Source organism: Neophocaena asiaeorientalis, unplaced genomic scaffold (assembly GCF_003031525.2).
Source record: "Neophocaena asiaeorientalis asiaeorientalis breed wild unplaced genomic scaffold, Neophocaena_asiaeorientalis_V1.1 scaffold92, whole genome shotgun sequence".
NCBI lineage: Eukaryota > Metazoa > Chordata > Mammalia > Artiodactyla > Phocoenidae > Neophocaena > Neophocaena asiaeorientalis.
The window spans coordinates 1,259,251-1,282,508 of record NW_020174057.1 but is presented as its reverse complement, the minus strand read 5'-3'; the positions used below and the strand labels follow the sequence as shown (position 1 = coordinate 1,282,508).

General features: G+C 35.9%; 1 protein-coding gene across 2 annotated transcripts in view; it reads right to left on the bottom strand.

Moving 5' to 3' along the window:
* CDK17 (cyclin dependent kinase 17) overlaps positions 1-23,258 on the bottom strand; it is a 96,873-nt gene that overhangs the window by 60,659 nt on the left and 12,956 nt on the right. The window contains exon 1 of one of the 2 annotated variants that reach the window (XM_024754366.1): positions 2,959-3,038. The exons of the other annotated variant lie outside the window; for it this stretch is intronic. The gene's annotated coding sequence lies outside the window, so the exon portion shown is untranslated. Of the gene's footprint in view, positions 1-2,958; positions 3,039-23,258 lie in introns of those variants that run through there. 2 annotated transcript variants of the gene reach the window in all.

Below are 23,258 nucleotides of genomic sequence, written 5' to 3'. Positions count from 1 at the left end.
GCCTGTTTTAATTTCCTCCATAGCCTTACTGCTTGACATTCTAAATACTGGTTTATTGCTGATTCCTTCCATTAGAATTTAATCTCCTTGAGAACAGGGACTTAATGTTTTGTTAATTGTTGTATTTAGTACAACCCAGCATTTAGCACAAAACCTGGCACTCATAAATACCTGTTTGAATGAAAGCAAATAACACAGCTAAGTCATCTTTTATAACAGAAGATCTTTCTCCTACCTAAAGTCAATCTATCAACTGGCAAAGTTTTAGATCACTGTCCCATTCTGATAGCTCTGCTTAGGTTTTCCCCTTTATGTTAAAAACTTTTATTTATTCATTCAACAAACATTCACATAGAGGCTCTACCATGTCCCAGGCAATATGAGGCAGAAAGATAAATAAGATATGAACTCTGCCCATAAGAAACTTAGTTTGGGGAGGTGTTATATCATTTTCAGAACGATGAAGTTGAAGTACTGCAAGTGAATGTAACTCTAGGTTAATACATTAAATGTTTTTATAATTGTTACGAAAGCCAAACAATTTATTCAACCAAGAGAATACTCAAATTGCACTTTTTGTGAAAATTGCTTCACCAGTGTGACAACTCATGTGAAATTTATTTTGATTGGCTAACTTTAAGGTTGTAAAGATCAAGATATTTAGTTCATTATACTGGAACCCCTACAGGTACATGAAATGACTCGTTATCCCCTGTATTCAATTAACAGCTTAGATGAAACCTAAACCAGTCGCCAAGAAGCCTCTAAAGGGCTTATTAATGTTGTATCTCAGTACATTCACTGGTATAAATAATCCCCCAAATACTTCTGGCTTTTAGAAGATAAGAGTTTTCCACTAAAAGTTATTTTAATTATTTTCTTTAAACATGTATTTTTGCATACATTTTCTGATGGGAAATAAGTTAAAATTCAAAATGTGATTCACTGCTATATTTTAAAAGGATAACCAACAAGAACTTACTGTATAGTACACGGAACTCTGCTCAATGTTATGTGGCAACCTGGATGGGAGGGGAGTCTGGGGGAGAATGGATACATGCATACGTACGGCTGAGTCACTTTGCTATGTACCTGAAACTACCACAACATTGTTAATCGGCTATACGCCAATATAAACTAAAAAGTTAGGGGCTTCCCTCGTGGCGCAGTGGTTAGGAGTCCACCTGCCAATGCAGGGGACACGGGTTTGAGCCCTGGTCCAGAAGACCCCACATGCCACGGAGCAACTAAGCCTGCGCACCTAGAGGCCATGTCCCGCAACAAGAGAAGCCACCGCAATGAGAAGCCCGCGCACCGCACCGAAGAGTAGCCCCCGCTCGCTGCAACTAGAGAAAAGCCCGCGCGCAGCAACAAAGACCCAATGCAGCCAAAACCAAAAATAAATAAATAAAATAAAAATTAAATAAAGTTTAAAAATAAAATACTAAAATGTTAAAAAATAAGATAAGCAACAAGGATATATTGTACAGCACAGAGAAAGTCATTATTTTGTAATAAATTTAAATGGAGTATAATCTATAAAAATATTGAATCACTATGTTGTATACCTAGAACTAATACAAGATAGTAAGTCAATTATATTTCAATAAAAAATTTAACAAAATAACTTCCATGAAAAACTAAAAAAGAGAAAAAAATTTAAAATGATTAAAACCTGATTTAAAAATCACTCAAAATGCAGACACTTTCATCATGAATAATCATCAATTGATTTGCAGATGATAAATTCTCACAGAAAGGGCTTCTGTTTGAAACAGCTGTTCAGTTTCAGTGAATTCAGAAAGTCATCTATTAAGAAATGTCATCTGATGCTTTTGACAATAATGGTCTTACTCAGAGCAGAACCAAGAGAGCAATTGTAATCACTTGAGGTAGTGCCTCATTTTGTTACACAAATGGGTATATACAAAAAGGAAAAGGCCCATTGAAAAAGCAGCCAAGATTTGGAAACAAAATGGTATATGAAAAATGTTCGACCTCATTCATTTTTATCTATTTCTTTGTAAATGAATCAAATTCTCTTTTAATTATTTATTCCAGCTAGATTTGTTATACCAAATTCTCTGTGATTTAAAAAAAAAAAAAAAAGCTTGAGGGACTTCCCTGGTGGCGCAGTGGTTAAGAATACGCCTGCCAATGCAGGGGACACAGGTTCAAGCCCTAGTCTGGGAAGATCCCACATGCCGCAGAGCAACTAAGAGACTGTCATAGAGAATGAAGTTAAGTCAGAAAGAGAAAAACAAATAACGTATATTAATGCATATATGTGGAATCCAGGAAAATGGTACAGATGAACCGGTTTGCAAGGCAGATATAGAGACACAGATGTAAGAGAACAAATGTATGGACACCAAGGGGGGAAAGCAGGGTGGGGGGCGTGAGGATGAATTGGGAGATTGAAATTGATATAATATGAATAAAATAGAAAACTAATAAGAAAAAAAGAAAATAACGGCAGAGAAACTAATGAAGGAAAAAAATGACCTGGGCACTTTTTAACTACAAGGTCAGAAAAAGTAACTACATTTACATCCCTGATTCACATACTAGCTGGAAACTCAGAAGTTATTCTTTACCCTTCCCACTCCCTCAACTGCCATATCCAATTCGATCATCAAGTCAGATCGTGTTGCTTTCATATCCCTCACATTTCTCAATTCCATCCCCTTTTATCTATTTCTACTGCCGGGCCTTAGTTTAAATCACCATAATTTATTATCTAAATCACTGCAAAAGAGTAATTAGATAGACAAGCCTCTGGCAATCATGTCAAGAAAAAAAATAACATAAATGAATAGCATTATTATAACAACAGTGGAAATTAATTAGGTACCGTCTTGTAAAGTTAAACATTGCATACTCTATGATCCTGCAGTTCTTCCCCTTGGTACATATCCAGGAGAAAAGTTTAACAGAAATATAAACAGAAATACTCACAGCAAAATGTCTGTAACAGCATAATACTGGAAATAACACAAACGTCTATAGCCAGGAAAATGGACAAATTATGGTAAATCTGCAGAATGAAAGATTATACAGTGGTAAAATAAATGAACTACAACCACATGACTAAGAATGAGTATTAGTGATATTTAACCAAAAAAGCAAGTGCAGAAGGCTACATTTAGTATATTCTTTTTATAAAAAAAACAGGAAAAAATAAAACAATATATTGTTTAGGTAAACATACAGATGATAAAACTTTTATAAAATGCAGAAGACTAAAATACGAAGTTCAGGATGATAGCTACCATTTAGGGAGAGGCAAAGAAAACACATAGGAACATGTAAGTTACTAGCAAGGTTTGAGAAATTGGATTCACAGATATTATTTTATTGATTTATATAAATACATACACACTAGATAAGCAGATCATGCACAGACCAGAGAGGATATTCATGAGCCAAGAATAATGATTAGCATAATTCTGTGCAAATTCATCGAAAGTGTTAACACATTTGGGGGGTGGGGATAAGGAATGAAAAGAGAGGAATGGATTAAAAATCTTGAGAATGGGGCTTTCCTGGTGGTGCAGTGGTTGAGAGTCTGCCTGCCGATGCAGGGGACACGGGTTCGTGCCCCGGTCCGGGAAGATCCCACATGCCGCGGAGCGGCTGGGCCCGTGAGCCATGGCCGCTGAGCCTGCGCGTCCAGAGCCTGTGCTCCGCAAGGGGAGAGGCCACAGCAGTGGGAGGTCCGCATACCGCACAAAAAAAAAAAAAAAAATCTTGAGAATGAGTGAAATCGTTTAATTAAAAAAACGACAGAGGGCTAGAGTCAAAAGGGCTGATTTCTTTTTCCCATTTCTGCCACTAAGTCGCTATGTAATCTCAGGCTAGTCACTTAACAGGTGAGTTTGCAAAACTGACTATGGTCAGAGGCATAGTCCATAGTTCAGTTTTTCCTGAAACAAATGGACTATATTTAATGTTATCAGGTATGAAATCTGGTCGTTTTTGGAAGATGTGTCATTCCATTCTTGGCTTCCCTTCCATTCCTGGCCTGCCAACATTATCTAATACCTGTCACTGTACTATTTTGCACACAAATAAGGCACCCAACTAATCATCCCAGCAGATTCTCTGAATAACTTATACTGATTATTACAAGCACTTAGGCTGAACTTCAAAAGACACATATACCCTGGGAGAACAACTGTGAAATGAATGTTGTTACTACAAAATAAGTATAAGTAAGGTTTAACTAGGTTATGCTACAGTTACAGACAAATCTTGGTGGCTTTAAATAACGAAGCTTTTATTCTTTCATGCTGTACATCCATCGAGAGTTGACTGGGGCTCTGCTCCAAGTCTTCAAGGACCTAATCTGACGTAGCAGCCACCACAGGAAGGGAACAAAGAGTGTGGCAAAGAATATACTAACTCTTAAAGCTTCTATCTAGGGTATCACTTTTACTCACACTTCACTAGCTAAATCAAGTCACATGGCCATGCCTAATTTTAAGCAGGCAGGAATTGCTACCATATTCCCAAGAGGAAAATCAGAATATATGTGAACAATTTTCACAATTTCACATTGTTTTAGCATTTGGAGACAAACATCAAATATAATGTTAACATACTATTATGTATTAAAACTCAAGAATAGAAATAACCAACATAATTCGTTTTTTAAAGATTTAACAACATAAAAATTCAAACAGCAAATAAAGAAAAGGTCAAATGCAAACCAAATCCCCATCAAAATTCCAAAGATTGAAAAAAACATCTCTAACCCTCAACAAGCATAAAGACATTTCAAGGAACTATTTACTTTTTCCCCTAAAATCTCAGTACTGCTGACTAAGACATTCAAGTTGTCCACAGGAAATTAGGAAATAAAATAGGAATAGAAATATGTCCCCCAAACTCTCATTCTGGAAAACAGTTAACTACAGATTTAAACTGTTTGATTTAAACTGAGGGGAAGGTAGCCTGCATTAAGGTATTACAACAGGAGTGACATAGGTCCCACACGATGTACCATGACGGAGGAAAGAACTGGGATTGATGAAGGCCAGGATGATCCAACCAAATACTGGAGAGGAATGTATGTTGCAATCAACTGAACTAGAAGACTTAGAAACCCTCTGGGTTACCCTGTATCTAGCATACACAAGTAATGATGATGAAAGCACACTGTAGAAATGGGTTCATACTCTATAATCACAATGAAGTTCTGTAGAAGGGAAAGGGAAGCTTGAAGGCTTAATCAAAAGTGAGACATGATAGGACTGATAACCTGAGAGGTATCATGATTTAGATTCTTCCCTGGAACAGAGTTGTATAAGAGTTGGTGAAGATGTGCTATTAAGAACTAGGCATAGGGCTTCCCTGGTGGTGCAGTGGTTGAGAGTCCGCCTGCCGATGCAGGGGATGCAGGTTCGTGCCCTGGTCCGGGAAGATCCCACATGCCGCGGAGCGGCTGAGCCCATGAGCCACGGCCGCTGAGCCTGCGTGTCCGGAGCCTGTGATCCTCAACGGGGGAGGCCACAATAGTGAGAAGGCCCACGTACCGCAAAAAAAAAAAAAAAAAAAAAAAAAAAAAAGAACTAGGCATATTCAATCGCGTGAACAACTGAACTGTAACAACTGAACCAGAAAGGTCCAACCAAGCCTCACGTATGTGACTTCTGAAGGGTTATCATATAATCTTTGATGCCATATTAACATTTGGTTTAAACATCTCAATATCCGAGGAGCTTCATATGCCAAAAGTAATCAAAATAAGATCCTTCCCTTCATCAGATAATTTTTATCATGACTTCTACCCTTTATAAGCATTATCTACAAGCATGTTCATTATTTAAAATATTCACTGAGCATCCAGTATACACAAATCTTGTGTTAGGAACTAAGGACAGAGAGATAAAAGACACTATCACTGGCCTTGAAGTGAGAAATAAAGAAAATGTGACAGGGACTTCCCTGGTGGTCCAGCGGTTAAGACTCCGTGCTCCCAATGCAGGGGGCCGGGGTTCAATTCCTGGTCAGGGAACTAGATCCTGCATGCCACAACTAAAAGATACTGCACGCCGCAACCTCAAGATCCAGCATGCCATGACGAAGATCCCGTGGGCCGCAACTAAGACCCAGCACAGCCAAATAAATAAATATTAAAAAAAAAAAAAAAGCAAAGAAAGGAAAAACAGACAACAATAATGAAGCGTGATGATGACGATTCTCAAACAGCTCTGGGACCGCAAATGAGGATGTCTGATAGTGAACACAAAGAACAAAGAAAGGCCTCGCACATTGCAGAGGGTAACTAACTACTAAATGAAGAGTAGCCTAATGTGATCTCTAAGACTATAATTTGCAAAGTCCTATTATTTTGACCAGTGTATTAGTCAGGAATCAGTCAAAAGACAGAAACGACACCAGTAATTTTAACAGAGAGAATTCAATATTAGTTGTTAATCAGGAAATGGAGAACTGAAAAGGCAAAAAAGAGGGCACAGATTGATAGCAATTGAGGGAAGCAGCTATGACCCCAGAGCTAGGGAAACAAAGGGAAGTGGCTGGAAGTATTAAAACTCAAAGGCCTGGGGCTTCCCTGGTGGCGCAGTGGTTGAGAGTCCGCCTGCCGATGCAGGGGACACGGGTTCGTGCCCCGGTCTGGGAAGATCCCACATGCCGCGGAGCGGCTGGGCCCGTGAGCCATGGCCGCTGAGCCTGCGCGTCCGGAGCCTGTGCTCCGCAACGGGAGAGGCCACAGCAGTGAGAGGCCCGCGTACGGCAAAAAAAAAAAAAAAAGAATAAAACTCAAAGGCCTGGAGAAACTGGGACCCAAATCTCTGAAAAGAAAGCATTCTTGGAAGCACACCAAGAACTTGAAGGAGGGTCCCTGCAAAGGGCAAATGGGAGCCATTTACCACTCCTATTCCTGCCCGGGTGTGGTCCTGTTGCTGTGGAGATACTGACAGGAAGAAGAGGTAAACAAGTAGGAGCAAATCCCCTGTCCCCCGTCTGGCTTTACTGTCTCCCACTGGTATCTCCTATTTGCAGAACGTGACAGGGAACCAGCTGGCAAAAGAGAAGCATACACCACAAAATAAAAGTTTAGAAGGATGAACCTGAAGCTGACAGAAAATAGCTCAACTGCCAGCACCACCTATATAATTTTACTTCTCCATTCTAAATATTTAAGGTAACATTCTGCAAATATTTAGAATTACAAAGCTCTAGTTGAATGAAGGCTATTTGAGTCTTCTCATGACTTGTGAGGAAATTAAATAATCAAGACCAAAACGAGGACATCTATTTTAAAACCCAAACTTTAAAAGAACAAGCATTTCTGTACTCTATAAATTAGGCAATGTATAGATCTTAAAAAACAAAATCAGAATCTCAAGAGTTCAGCAAAACCTTGAAGCCTCAAATTTAATGTCTACATACAAATTTTAAACTCTCACCTATTCAAATATCAAAGGAAAAGATTAAGGTTGATTAATGAAAGGTCTGAATTGCTAAAATTTTTAGATAAATGATATTTCATTACTTTCAAACGTAAGTCGCTTTTTCTTTTAGACCAAATCTTAATCTTAGTGATTAATTTTAATATTTTTATTGCTTGAAATGTTCTGCATCTCTGGAATAGCTGACTTATGCATACATCATTTCAAACATACACATTTCACCAAATCTAACATTCCATCTATCATAGAGCATAGCATAATTGCATAAACCACTAAGGAAAAAAATGCTATAAATCAAACTATGACTTCATGAATTCTTCCATGGACTTTTAAAACTTATTGAAAGAACTCTACTCAGAATACACTTTGATTAATAACTTTTTTATTGTCAATTGCTGTTATACTGGTTTTTAGAGTACACGTTGTTTTGGTTTCTTAAACTTCTACTTTTATTTTTCTTGTAGCTTTGTTTACCTTACTATTTACTCAACAAATCCCTTTTTCTAGAAAGAGCACAAAGATTAACCTTACTTCATTTCAAACTAGTGAGCTAAATAATATTATTTAACATTTGCAGGGCAAAGGCAGGGGATGGGAAAGGAAGGGGAGGAATGGGTACAAGGTTTTTATTTGGGGGGGAGGGTGATGAAAATGTTCTAAAATTAGATTATAGTGATGCTTGTAGAACTGTAAATATATTAAAAACCAGTGAATTCTGCGGTGGGATGCAGATGGTGATGTGCTGAATTGGGCCATTGGGATTGACATGTATACACTGATGTGTATAAAACTGATGACTAATAAGAACCTGCAGTATTAAAAAAAAACCAACTAATACTAAACTTTCTTTGGGTTATTTGTATGGAAATATGTTAATATAAATGTTTCAGACATTACATGAAATTTCTAAAAATCTTATACATTCTGGTATAATGTTATAAGTCATAATTCTAGTTATTACTTTAAAATGTATATCTCAGAAATAACTTTAAAAAAGCAACAAAAACCAGTGAATTGTAAAGGGGTGAGTTCTATAGTACATAAATTATATTTCAACAAAGCTGTTAAAATAACTATATGACAAATTGTTTTCTCACATCAAAACAATTAACTGAACATAAAATATTTATAGCATACTTTTGAAATAACTGAAAATAACTATACATTAGAGCAGGGGTCCCCAAACCCCAGGCCGCAGACTGCTACCGTGCAGCGGGCCAGTGCGTGAAGCTTCATCTGCCGCTCCCCACCTGTCTCCCACTAAACCGGTCACTGGTGCCAAAAAAGTCGGGGACCGCTACATTATAGGATTCTCTAGTTCAGATGTCAGCAAACTCTACCTGTGTATTACTCAACAGAAACTATTTTAGGCTTTGTGGACCACATACAGCACCTGCCAAAATTTTTTAAAACCACCATTAAAAATGTAAAGCCATTCTTAGCTCTAGAACTGTTGCTTGTTGACTCTACTCCAATCACATACTGCTTTTTTATTTCAGAAAACAAGCAGTCCAAAAAAAAAGAAAACAAGCAGTCCAAAGTAGCCCAAAGTGATGACAACATTAAGGAGGAAACTAAACAGAAGAACAGTATTAGTCTTCTGAGAAATTCATTTTTCCTCTCATGCACTGCTGCGGGGGGTGGGGGTGGGGCTTGGAAACAAAAATTATTTCCACGTCATAAATCAGATATTCTAGATGTACCTTTTCAGTATCCAAGGTGCATTAATCGAAGAAGCCAGCCCTCAGACACTTATAATCATCACATCCAAAAACTATTTGAGGGGACAATTCTAGAAGTGACTCACAGATACATGCCCTATACATCTAATCAAAATTCATATCATTTCCAGTTTTGAAAGGAAATAAATCACAGTACAGTTTTTCAAATGGGATTCCACAGCATCTTAGCGTTCTGTGAGGTGCTACTTGTTTTAGAGATCGTGACTTTAAAAAAAAACAGTTTTTCTTTGAACTTTGCACACTGAAAGAGAGCTCACAGTGCTGGAAGGTGACCAAAGATCTCCATTAGCAGCTTCCTGTCTGCGAGCCCCTTGAGGTAGTACATTCTTTAGAATTCCATGTACATTGAATCACATAAGAGTACATACTCTTACATGTATGACTTCTTTACTCAGCATAGTGACTGTGAGATTAATCCATGTTGTATGTACCAGCAGTTTTTGTTGCTGAAGAGTATTCCATTGTATGGATATACCACTTTGTCTTCATTAGCCTGTTAAAGAACACATGCGTTGTTTTCCAGTGTTTGAATGTTCCCAGGAACGTTTTCGTACAAATCTTTTTTGCTGGGTCATATGGTAGATGTTTAACTTTCTAAGGAATGTCCAGTTTTCCAAAGCGATTGTACCAGTTTTATATTCCCACCAGCAATGTATGTTCCAGTTGTTCCACATCCTCATAAACACTGATTTTATCTATTTTAATTTTAGCCATTCTGATGAGTTACATCTCACTGTCATTTTAATTTGCATTTTCCTAGTGACTAATGATTTTGACCATCTTTTCATGTGATTATCCATATAATATAATCCATCTTCAAATCTTTTGTCCATTTTTACTCAACTTATGTGTCTTACTAAAATTCCTTTATGTATTATATAAGTCCCTTGTCAAACTATGTATTACAAAATTTTTTTTCTTGTTCTGTGGCTTGTTTTTGTTCTCTTAATATTGTCTTTTAAGGAACAAACATTTTAAATTTTGATGAAGTCCAGTATTTTTCTTTTTTTATTTTATGATTGGTTCTGTGTCCTAAGAAATTTTTAGTACCATAAGATGACAAATATTCTTCTATATTTTCTTCTACAAGTTATTTTCTTCTACAAGTTCTTCTACAAGCTATAGTTTTAGCCCTTCAATTTAAGTCTATTATCCACCTTGAATTACTTTTTGTATTTGTTGTGAGGTAAGGGTTAGATGTATAAGGTTATACCTGTGAGTCATTTCTGTAATTGTCTTTGTCCCCTCAAATATTTTTTGAATAGCATGTGAGTTATTCATTTCTTTACTGAGTTTTTTTGTCTGTGTATCCTATCAGAGAGTCTACGAGAGAGGTCTAATAAATCCACAAGTATAACTATGGACTTATCTGTTTATCCTTGTAGTTCAATTTTTGCTTCATATATTTTGAATCTATGCAATTAGGTGCATACAAATTAGAACTGTTGTACTCTCCTAACGAGCTGACCCTTATAAAATTATCCCTTTCTACCTCCAATAATGTTTCTTGGCTTAAAGCCATTAACATTAGTGTAGTCACACCAGTCTTCTCTTGGCTAATATTTGCACAGTATATTGTTTTCCACCTTTTTACTCTGAACCTCTCTGTTTATAATTTGTAGCACCTTACAGATAGGCTGTACGTTTTTATTCAGTCTGATGATATCTTTTAATGGGAACATTAAATTTCATTTAATTATTGATATAGTTGAGTTTAAGTCTACCATCTTTTCTATTTGTTTTCCATTTGTCTCACTGTTCTCTATCCTTTGTTCTTCTTTTCCTTCCTTCTTTTCTATTAATCAAGTATTTTTTATTCTTCTATTTTATGTGTTCTATAGGCTTGTTATCTTTTAGCATCACTCTTTCAGTGGTTACTGTAAAAGATACAAAAAAGCACCTTTATTTTCTATCTTACATTAGTACTTTTACCATGTCCCCAACAATGAGATTGTTACAACTGCATTTACTTTTTTTCTTTTGCTACTGCTATCATATAATACATATCATATCATACATACAGTAGTCTCCTTATATGCAGTTTCACTTTCTGTGGTTTCAGTTACCTGCAGTCAACTGCAGTACAAAAATACTAAAGGAAAAATCCTAGAAATAAGTCATAGTTTTAAATCGCACACCATTCTGAGTAGTGTGATGAAATCTCACACTGTCCAGCTGCGTCCTGTCCAGGATGTGAATCATCCCTTTGTCTAGCATATCCATGCTGGATATGCTACAGCCCCGTGAGTCACTTAGTAGCCGTCTCAGTTATCAGCTTGACTGTCAGGGCATCGCAGTGCTTGCTTTCAAGTAACCATTATTTTACTTAATAATAGCCCCAAAGTGGAAGCATAGTGATGCTGGCAATTTGGATATTCTACTAAAACTTATCATAGGTATGTATGTATAAGAAAAAACATCGTATATATAGGATTCAGTACTATCCACAGTTTCAGGTATCTACTGAGGGTCTTGAAACATATTCCCCATGGATTGGGGCGGGGGGAGGAGACTACTGTACGTTACATTGTTCCCCGATATAACACTGTTAGACATTGTTAATACTGTTGGTTTAAGCAGTCAATGATCCTGCCTACCATATTTCACCTATCTGGTACTCTTCATTCCATCATGCTTCCATCTGAGATTTTTTTCTTTATCCTGGTGAACTTCCTTAAGTGGAGATATGCTGCTGATGACTTCTCTCAGCTTTTATTCACCTAAGAATATCTTTATTTCACTTTGCTTTTTGAAGGATATATTCACTGAATATAGAATTATTGGTTGGCAGTATCTTCTTTCCCACTTTAAAAATGTCTTTCCACTGTCTTCTGACTTCTATAGTCTGCTGAAAAGCTGACTTGCCAAATTCTTAGTTCCTTCTAAGTAACATGTCTTTCCCCCTCTGAGTGCTTTTAAGGTTTTTCTTTTACATGTGGATTTTAGCACTGATCCCAAGCTGTGTGCAGAGGAAAACACAGCAACATCTATCAGATACTGTACTAACTGCTACTGCTCATTTATCTGGACCTAACTACTAATAGACAGAACTATTCGTTACTTCTTTTGCATTAGGGGTGCTATGAAAAAGTTTCTAAGAACTAAGGCTAAGTGTAGTTTTCTTTGTTATCTATCCTGTTTTGGGTTCACTGGCTTCTTGTCAATCACTGGTTTGTAGTCTTAAGTTTCAAAAAATAGTCATTATTTCTTCAAATACTGCTTCTGCCCCTTTTCCCCTATCTCATCAATGTCTTAGTCTGTTCAGGCTGCTATAACAAAGTACCACAGACTAGCTTATAAACAACAGAAGTCCTAGCCAAGGCAATCAGAGAAGGAAAAAAACCCAGAAATTTATTTCTCACAGTTCTGGAGGCTAAAAGTGTGAGATCAAGGTGCCAACATGGTCATGTAAGTTGCAGACTTCTCATCGCATCCTCACATGGTGCAAGGGGTTGGGGAGCTCTCTGGGGTTCTCTTTAATATGAGGATTAATCCTATGTGTAAGGGCTTCACCCTCATGACCTAAGCACCTCCCAAAAGGCCCTACCTGCTAATACCAATACACTGGGCATTAGGATTTCAACATATAAAATTTGAGGAGGGCTTCCCTGGTGGCGCAGTGGTTGAGAGTCTGCCTGCCGATGCAGGGGACACGGGTTCGTGCCCCGGTCTGGGAAGATCCCACATGCCGCGGAGCGGCTGGGCCCGTGAGCCATGGCCGCTGAGCCTGCGCGTCCGGAGCCTGTGCTCCGCAACGGGAGAGGCCACAACAGTGAGAGGACCGTGTACTGCAAAAAAAAAATTTTTTTTAATAAAAAATTTGAGGAAACAAACATTTGGAACACAGTACTCTGGGACTCCAATTATACATAGGTGTTTTTTATGCTGTTCTGCTTCTTTCCATCTTGTTTTCTCTCTGTGCTTTAAACATTTCTTTACAACCACCCTTCCAAGGGGGTACTATCAAGAAAGATAGCAAGTATTACAGGAGATCACTTTGGTATGCTTGGTCTTCTACTCTACTCCCTAAAATGGGGAAATGAAAATATTTTCCCCTATCTTACACAAATGAACTTCAAAAAATGCCTTGAAAAAAATTTAAGATTAGAAAATTACTCCTCCCTTTTAGGCAGAGAGCTGGGAATCTAGCCCTACCATTAGTCTCATCCACGAAAAAACTATTTAATATGTTCAGGGACTTAAGAGGTCACCACAAATATGAGACAGCACAGTATATAAGGAAGGTGCTGAACTTACAAAAAGTTATTACTTGGTTACAATGAAATCTTTTTCAGATACCAATACTTTGTCTATTTATCACAAATATTTTTTTGCCAAATTAAATATCCTCTGAATATGTTATTGTATTAATATCTATTATATTTATCCATAAACATTTTTAAGCTTTAGAATTGTCCTTAAATATCATTCAATGTTAAAATTAAGATAAATTGCTTTTCTCTTCAAAGATGAAATACGCATTGATAGCCACAACACAGATAATTCGTTTACCAAGTTACTGTTAAAATAACATGAATAACACCAGTATGTACCTAGCCTTATGGAATTTACAGTCTTCACATCTTACCTTATTATCAGAATAATTCTATGAGATAAAAAAAAGGTATTATTATTTACCTTTCCCATTACACAAATGAGAAAATAAAATCTCAAAACTTAAGTAACTCACCGAAGAGTCATTACACTGAGTAAACCATGATAAAGCCAAAATTCAAATCCTATGTGTTCTTTCCATTAACCTACACACAAATAAGTTGGTTCATGTGCAGATTACAAGGGAACCACAAACGGCCTTTCCTTTTAATTTTTGTGAAACTGAGTTAACATTCTTGAGTAAAATAAGTCAAAGCACTTGTGACAATCTTTTTCAAAGGAAAAACCACAACTTAAAGCAAATTTAGCAATATAAAATTATCTGAAAGTCAACAGATTTTACTTACTATCCTACCAAAATGTGCTTAACAAATTATTTCCTAATGAGGGTATCTTATCTGCTATTTCTTTTAAATATAAACTATGTTTATACAAAGTAGATGATATTATAAATAGTACATTTGCAGGAGACCTGTAAGTATTCCTCCTTCAGTAGGCCTACAAACATTACTCCTTGAGCAGACTCATAAAGATAAATTCCAGATTCAATTCCACAAATGGTTAAGAAAATTTTTCAACTAGTCCTGGTTATATTTCAACACTTCTGAGAAGAGGTATCTGACAAAGGGAAGGACAAAAAGCCTCTAGCAAACCTTCAGCAGCTATCTAGCCTTCCTAGTCAGTGTATTTTTAAATGAAGTTATTTAAAATTATTAATAAACTCTTTTTGAGGACAGTATTGTCAAGTATAACACATTCCATGAGAGAAATAAATAGGCCACACCATTACTGTATGAACACAGACATTACCCTTACTATCAATACATACATAGCAAGCCATTTTTGTCACTACTTTAATGGGCAGTATAATCCAGTCCTTCATATAAGAAAAAGTAAAATAAATATCTACATGAAAAGCTCCATTAATTCTAAGTATAATAAACCACAGCCACTACCTGACATATTATATTATATAATATCTGATGTTATATCTAGTGTATTGCAATATATAGGCTAAACAGACATGAAAAAAGTAGACATCATCTCTGAATGATTCGTGTTATTTAAATTCCACTATCCCCCCACCAAAAAGTCAGTTATTAGTAACTCATGCTTGTTTAAAGTATTCGGTTAAGGCTAAGACCCATAATTTAATCCTTATATAAATCAATTAGCTTTGCACTACTAGGAATATAATGTATCCATAACTCTGGACGTTAAGAAATGGAACTCTGTATCATTGGTCTTATGGGAATTTAGCCAAGATTATAGGTGGCTCAATGTCATCACTGACACAGAGGATACACAAAGGATGTGACCTTGGTTAGATAGCTGGGTCCTTTTCTGATTAGAAAGGTATTAACTACATAAGTCAACACAATTTTAATACTTACAAAACATCTGAATATATTTACCTCCTTATTTCCTTTTATCCTCTCACTGCATGACATTTTTAATGATTAATGATTTCTACTCTTGCTTCTTATTTTGTTCTAACTCAGTATGTCCTCCAAGAGCACTTGAGCACTTGAATTACTAACAGTTGAAATAAGAACTATGTGAATTATACTTAATGAATTAGAGCAGATTCAGGGTTATTTCAATAATGTCACTCCCAATAATGAATGGGAGAGAAGAATGGTTTTATAGTTTATGAATTGGAAATTGCTCACAATTCTCAGTCTCTCTTATCTATAGTTTTCCATATGTGAAATTATCTTTGCTGTCATGTGAGTCACAGCATAAACAAAATTGAAACCTCTAGAAAATAAAGCTCAATAAAACCTCTATAGTGACTGGTATGAGTATTCAGAGAATAATGGGAGGCCCAGATTTATCAAAAGAAAGCAGTGGTCCAAACATGTATACATCAAGAAACACTGGTCTGCTATCTAACAGACAAGAGAGTTGTCACACTCTGGTGGCTTTTTTAGGAAAAAGGCAGGCTTACAAAACACAGTCTCAGGTCTATTTTATCTATACTGCTTCTATAGGAATGGTCTAGGAGATTTCAATAGGAAAAAAATGAGTAGAGGAGGGGAGGGATTATTTCTCTATTCAACTAACAACACTACATTAAGGCTTGTTCCTTTTACTGTTCTGAATCCACCTGTAGAAAGTATAAAAAAAAGTCAAAAGATCACAATCTTTAGATGTGGCTATATGTTCCCAAGCTATTTTGTGGCTAGAAGTTAGGGAAGTGACTGGAATTGTTCCCTCTCTCAAAGGTAGGAAATGAGAGGTTATCCTGAGGTCAGGATCCTCTAATGTGGCTCTTGATTTAAATTGTGTTAACTTGCTCTGCTCCAGGATGAAAGCAATTATGACCAGATCAATGTGCTCTGCAGCTGGTTAGTCAGCTGCTCCAGAGTAGGCAGCCAGCAAAACAGCTTTGGGGCCCTCTCCGGGCACTGTGCCTCCTAAGATTCAACTGCAGGCCGATGCTGTTGACATTAATTCTTAAAAGGTATTTTTAGCTCCCCGAGATAAGAAGTAAAATAAACATAAATAGGAAATATCCTCCTTTTAATTTTCCAAGTAACCTATAATTATTGAACTGTTCCACATTTTAATCTAACAGCCACCAGAAAATGAAATATTTTGACACCTCTGTATGAAACCATTATACTGGCTCAAGAGTCAGCCGTAGAAGCATCAGCTGATTCCTTCGAAGAGAAAATTCAAAAGGAAGCCATTCTGTGTTTTTTAAAAAGGGGCAACCAAGGCTAGAAAGGAGCATAAGAGGGTTTCCAAACCTAGGTAACTAATACAAAGTCTTGTTAAAGGACACAGCTTGAATACAAAATTTTATGACCACTGTTATAACCACAAGTGGTATTAACTATGGAATCACAGCATATTCCAATTTTACTACAAAATCCATGTTAAAGTTTGAAAATATGCTTCAATCCTACTGCTAACTTTCAAGTTAGAGTTCAAGAAAAATGTCTGAGATAGAATGGTATAGTCACTAAACACAACTGGTGAACCACCTAAGGACCAGTCCACTAATCAAGTCAGTAATTCAATGAATCACAAAAAAAGGGAAAAAATTACCTTACGCATTTTAACTTAAAACATTCAAATGTGCTTACAAATCTTCGCTGTAAAACAAAGGCCACGACAGGAATTTCTTACATAAAGCCATGTGCCAATAAAGACTCTACCATTTCTAGTCAATTGTTTTTAAATTGAAGGGAAAAGTTGAAAACACCTGTAAAGCCAAACTTCTAGATTTGTATCACCCTTCCAGGCTTTTAGTTGTCTTCCTTACATCTAGTTCCACAGATTTTTTTTTTTTTTTTTAAGCAACCTGCCTTTATCAAGTCTTTCCAAAGTTTTCACAAAATAACTCTCCTTATACACTGATATTTTATTGGTTCAGGTAATATTTGATTAAATTATGTAATTACAAGTAAAGCTGGCATACAACTGGTAGGAAAAGAATGTACAGTCAAACTAAAGAAAAGCCTACTAGTCATCAGTTAGTACTGAACATGCCATGACCATCAGTCAGTAGTCTTACACAGGGACTGAAGGCCACAAATCAGTCAGAGCTTCTACCACACCCTCACTTGCCTTCTTAAATGCTGCACACAGATGTCTCTGCAAGCATGCAATCATCTCATCCAAAATACTTTAAACGGAGCAAATTAACTGCAGTATAGGTGGATGATCTGAACTTTCTAAATGGAGTGCTGACACACTGTAATAAAATTTCTACACAATTTTAAAAAAACATTCTTAAACTGGAAAAGAATTTAACCAGAGAAAAGGAGAGAACCAAACTCAGTATTATAAACAAAAATTTTATTGTACAATCTTATCAGCCCATCTCTGTGAATGTGATTTCTTTTCTAAAAAATAAGGTTAAATTCCATTATGAGAAACTTTTTCTTATTTCATTCTTACAACAGATATTGTTTGAAATATGTGGATATCAGCTAAGATTTGATTATTTTATATAGAAATTAAAAATAAATATTTATTACAGAATTTGACCTGATGCTCGAAAAATCAATTGTTTTTATCATGCTTTGAGCTCCTAGGCACTTGAGTACATGTTCATTTATATGATTGCTTCCATAACAGCAGGCTGAATATGTGATTAAAATCCAAGTCATCAGGTATGCAAACAATCAATAGGAAAGAAAACCTAACAGCACTCACCAAGGCTCTCCAGAACTCATGAGTAGTAAGAGACAGTAAAATGGGTATGAATTCATTATTACAGAACTCCAGAACGTATTTTACTCTAACTTTATTCAAACATTGGGGGGGAGGGTTATCATTTAATTACAGTGAGTGAGCATGTTCAATTTAGTAGATTTTTTTTTAAGTGCCTGGAGTCCAAAATAGACTTTGTGGTTCCACTTGCTTCCAAAAATATGGCTTCTTTCACCAAGGAGAAAATAAGACTTTTTTTTTCTGACACTCAAACTTGATTTTTTATCTGGAAATTAAAAAGTGGCAGTATAGGTCTCTTGTTTTAAGCATGTAACACCAATTAAGCTTTTCCTGGAGGCCTAATGTGTATTTGCCTTCCATGTACACATTTCACTAGCATTACTATCTCTTTGACATCCTCAGAAACAGGAAAGGACAGAGAAAGGTTTCTATTCTTTTTCTATTATTTCTGTAAGCAGAAGGGATTAAATTTAATAATGATTTTCACTGATTGCTCAAATGACTCTTACCTCTTAATAATCACTGTCCTAGAATGCAATAATTGTTATAGCTTACTGCTCAACCCGACACTGGTTTTGATCCAAAATGTAATTTACCACATTAAAAGATCTGTTCAAATAAACCAGTCTCAACATTAGAATTATGAGCAATTCTCTGTTTGTAAAGTTAACCAGGTAACTCACAAGTTTATGTCCCTATACACTGGCAAATGATTAGAAATGTACAGAAAATGACTAGTACCCCGTGGTACTAATGAACAGTTTTTCTCTCAGCAAGTGAGATTTAAGTTTAAGTACTTCCTTACCCATTAGTTTCTCTAGCAACATCATGTAAGACGGCGTCTATAATAAGTTCAATGGAAAAAAGTACGTAAGATTATTAATGTAAATTTAGGTAAAATATATTTTAACTGTTATGAGATCTGGCCTTTTATCAATTTTCTCCTCTTGTGCAAGTCTAAGTAATAAAATGTGCTTTAAATAACAAGAAAATGAAAAAAGACAAAATTAACCTTTCACATTATACAATTTTTCAGCAATCCTTTTAAAATAAAAGATCTCTGTGAGACTACTAGAAGTTCAAGGAAATGATGTCTTTTCCCAATTTTATGTAATAGGAAAAGTAGTTAATAATATGATGTGCCAATCTGTTCTAGTGCTTTATTTACATTAACTCCTTTTAACTACCACAGTAATCCTATAATATTAAATTATCCCCATTTTACATATCTAAAGAAACTCAGTCACTGAAGAGTTAAAAACTCACTCAAGGTTACAGCTAGTAAAAGGGAAGAGCCAGTTGCAATTCAAACAGTGTAAGACCCTACCTAGTCCATGCTCTTAACTAATATCGCCCAGAATAGGGTTTAACACACTGCTTCACTCAATAAACATGAATTGGCTGGGTGCTTAACAGTTTTTCTTTCTTCTAGGAGTTTACAAAAACCAGTTTTTGAGAAATAAGGCACGTACTAATCCTTTTTCCTTTCCTTATTCTACTTCTACCTAGACAGAACAGAGTATTCCCTACACTATGCTCTCATAATCATATATTGTACATCGTTTATATAGCATGTTCCTACTTGTTTCTAACTAGTTTAAGTACAAAATTAAGAAAACTTTCAGAGAAAGAAGGATGTTTCGCTGTTTGTGTTTTTAAATCCCGTTTCCTTGCGTAGGACCTAGCTCTAAGAAGGAAGGTCCAGGTAAGTGCTGGACAGGACAGAAAGGAGAGCAGTTAAAAAAAAAAAGTCACTCTCTAGAGTAACTTATAAAAAAAGAGAGGATCCAAAATTAGAGCATACCTCAGGTAGCGGTTTTTTTGCTAATCTCTGTAAGATTTTATTAGCAACTGTATATAACTTTAATCATCTATTATAATTTGATTTCCATGAAAGACTTATGAGTTGGTACGTATTGCTCTGCCCATTTCTGCAAATGAGAAAAACAGACTCAAAAATGTTAATGAATCTGCCCAAGATCATATAGCTAGTAAGCCTTGTCATTTCCAAAAGAGGTAAGGGAATATAAGAATCAAAGCCTACAGCTCCAAGGCTATTCATAGAAGAAGACAGCCAGGAATAGATTTGAGAAATAGAATTCAGTGAGTTACTACAGCTTAATAGACATAGCCCCTAAGAATATCCAATTGAGAGAGGATGATCAAGGGCAGGATTAGGATCCAATTCCATTTTGCTCTAAAGCAGAGGTTCTCCAAGTATAGTCTGTGGAATCTTTAAAGGTGGGGGTGGGGGGTTCCTCAGGTCAAAATTATTTTTATAATACTAAAAACTTAATTGCTTTTACTTTTCTCTCACGAGTATAAAGTGGAGTTTTCCAGACTACATTTCACAGGATACTGCAACAGAGTGAAACACAAAAGTTGTGCGAAGCCAGCTGTCTTCTATTGAGATAGACATTAAAGAGATTTGCAAATATATAAAACAATGCTACCCTTCTCACCATATTTTTTAATAGTTATTTTTCATTTTAAAACATTTATGTTAATTTTTAATGCTTGTTATTTTTAAGTAAGCAGATATTAAAATTAATGTAAAAATTAAAGCATTTTTTGACCTGAGACCAAAAAGGTTGAAAAGCCACTGATCTAAAAAGTTATGCTCAACCAATCCTCAGATCTAAAATCTGGTCTTCTAAACTGATTTACTCACCAGGATAAGTGGGCTATGTAAATGGAAAGTTCCTGAGTTTCACCATATTACAAATTGCTTAACAACAGAAACATTTTAAAAAATCTTTGTGTTCCTCCTTACCCTCATCACAACACTCATATCAAAAAAAAAACAAAACTTGTTGTATCAATCCAGATTACTTTCACTGTACATTTCTAAATTAACACTATATTTTATACCTAAATTACATAAAAGATTCTGTAATACCACATCACCTTAAAATAAACTGAAGGAATGTCAACCCATAAAACTGAAAAGGCCAGACTTCACCACATGGTGACACATAATGACCTCACTAATGTAAAGGCATCCTGTAAGGCTCAGCTAATCATTCACTCTTTCAACCACCTCCTAACTCCAACAGCAGGAAATTTTAAAAGCATTTTAGGAGAATTATGTAAAATATATGTTTAGATATTTAAAACGTCACATTCTTATGGCTACTGTAAGAATAAAACTTCAATTTCCTTCAAAAATAATAAATCACGCAACATATTTTTCAATTGCCAAATAAAAAATTATGTAGTCTTTATATGTTGTCAAAGTACAAATTTCACAAAATCTCCTACTTTCTAAATATCCATGTAGGTTTCACTCAGAATGTTCTTAGCATACTTGGCCTAAGATAAATATGAACTTGTTTTTGATGTTTAAAAAAACAAAGTGTGTAGGCAACTTTCTAGCCTTTCTCTCCAATAAACATCTGAACTACATAACTGAATGTGCTATTCTGTCATTCTGTAACTTGTGACACAATATTTCACATTTAAAAAAAACTAACACTTTATTAAAGCTTTCATAAGACAGATTCTACTGGATAGTGGCCAACTTTCCTCAGCAACAGTGGCATTAAAAATGCCAGCATTCTTTGACCTTCTGGTAAAGTTTTTCTTTGGGGAAGGAAGGGCTGTTTAAGGGGGGAAAAAAAACTCTTAAAAGTGGTCAGTTAGTTTTGATGATATAGGAAATACCCTCAAAAGAGATCTTCCTAAAAGCTGAATCATGTATCAGTTGATCTCAAATTTTTAAAACTATCATCACCTTCAGAAAAGCCTTCTTGAGATTCTGGAGAAAAACAAACAAAAAACCAAAAACTTAACCCTCTACACCACATTACTTGCTAAATGGAAAATTAGAAACTGCTCACATACCAATCCTAAGAGGGAGGGAGCATAACAAGCCAATTCACAAGTACACTTAATTGACTTTATAAGATCTATAGTAGAGGCCAGGGTGTAAGATTTCAATCAAAAGATTAAGAAGACAATTTGTACCTGACTAAACTCCACAGCTACAACTTTGGTATTTTCAAAAAGTTTTCATATTTATCTCTAGCATTTTTTATTCTACTAATTCTACTTATTTAGGAAATCTTTGCATACTAGAAATAAGAAAAGCAAAGCACTAAATTAGATTAACACAACGGAAGAAAGAAGAGAGTAAAATGTACCTTTTAAGAAAAATGAAAAAAAAAAGGCTCAAAGAAAGGTTACCTATGAGGATACAGAAAAATATTTTTAAACAGTAATACCTGAAATTAACTGGAATTCTGACAATACCTGAGTATTTCCCTTAAGTGGAATTAAATGGATTCTAGTTAATCAAAGCTTGAGTATAATAAGGGCCTCGATCCTCTCTTCTTTGCTTTGTTATTGCTTACTACCTATTCATTCAGTCTTGATCTCAAAAGCTGAGTGGTAAAATATTCCTACATTTAATTCATACCTGTGGTAAAATGTTAATTACATACATGTTTGGCGCTGGTTGATGAAGGGTGTATAGTATACAGGAAGTCCACTTGGTGTAGTAGAAAGTGAGAGTAAGCCTAACACAGGTTCAAATCCTTTTTCCTTCATACAGACACTGGGGAGAGTGAGAAGTAGAACACTGAGAAAGCCAACCTTAGTTTCCTCTTTGAAGAAGGGAATTAACAACTACCTCAAAAGAACGTGAGATATAGATTAGATTGTATATATATTGTGTCTAGCACATAGTAGGCATTCAACAAATGTAACTTCCTCCCAAATTATGAACAGCAAATATATGTACTGTATACAAAATTGCAGGCTACACACCAATGACCTCCCTTCCTCAATCACAGTCAAAATGAGAGATTAAGTAACTTCTATGGGGTCATGTGGGAGCAAGACGGTAAAATTACTTCTAAGAAAATATTCTTAATTTCAAATACCTACCCTGCAAACAGAATTGCCCACTAGGCAATTCTTATGTGAAGAATATCATGACAGAACAAATAGTTCTGTGAACAGTCTATATTTCGTACATTCACAGAACTGTTGAGTGAAAATTCATCACTAGGGCCAATAGATCTTCCTCCATTTAGGCACAAAAAGCTTTTGTGTACTGACCCCCCCACATTACAGCCACACCTCCAGAGATCACAAAACAATATCCTGATTTTTTTTCTACCTCTCTGGCCACTCCTCTGTAGGAGGAATGTATTCCCTCCCTCCCTCCTCCTCCTCTCCTCTCCCCCTCTCCCCCTCTCTCTCTCTCTCTCTCTCTCTCTCTCTCACACACACACACACACACACACACACACACACACACCACTAATAAACA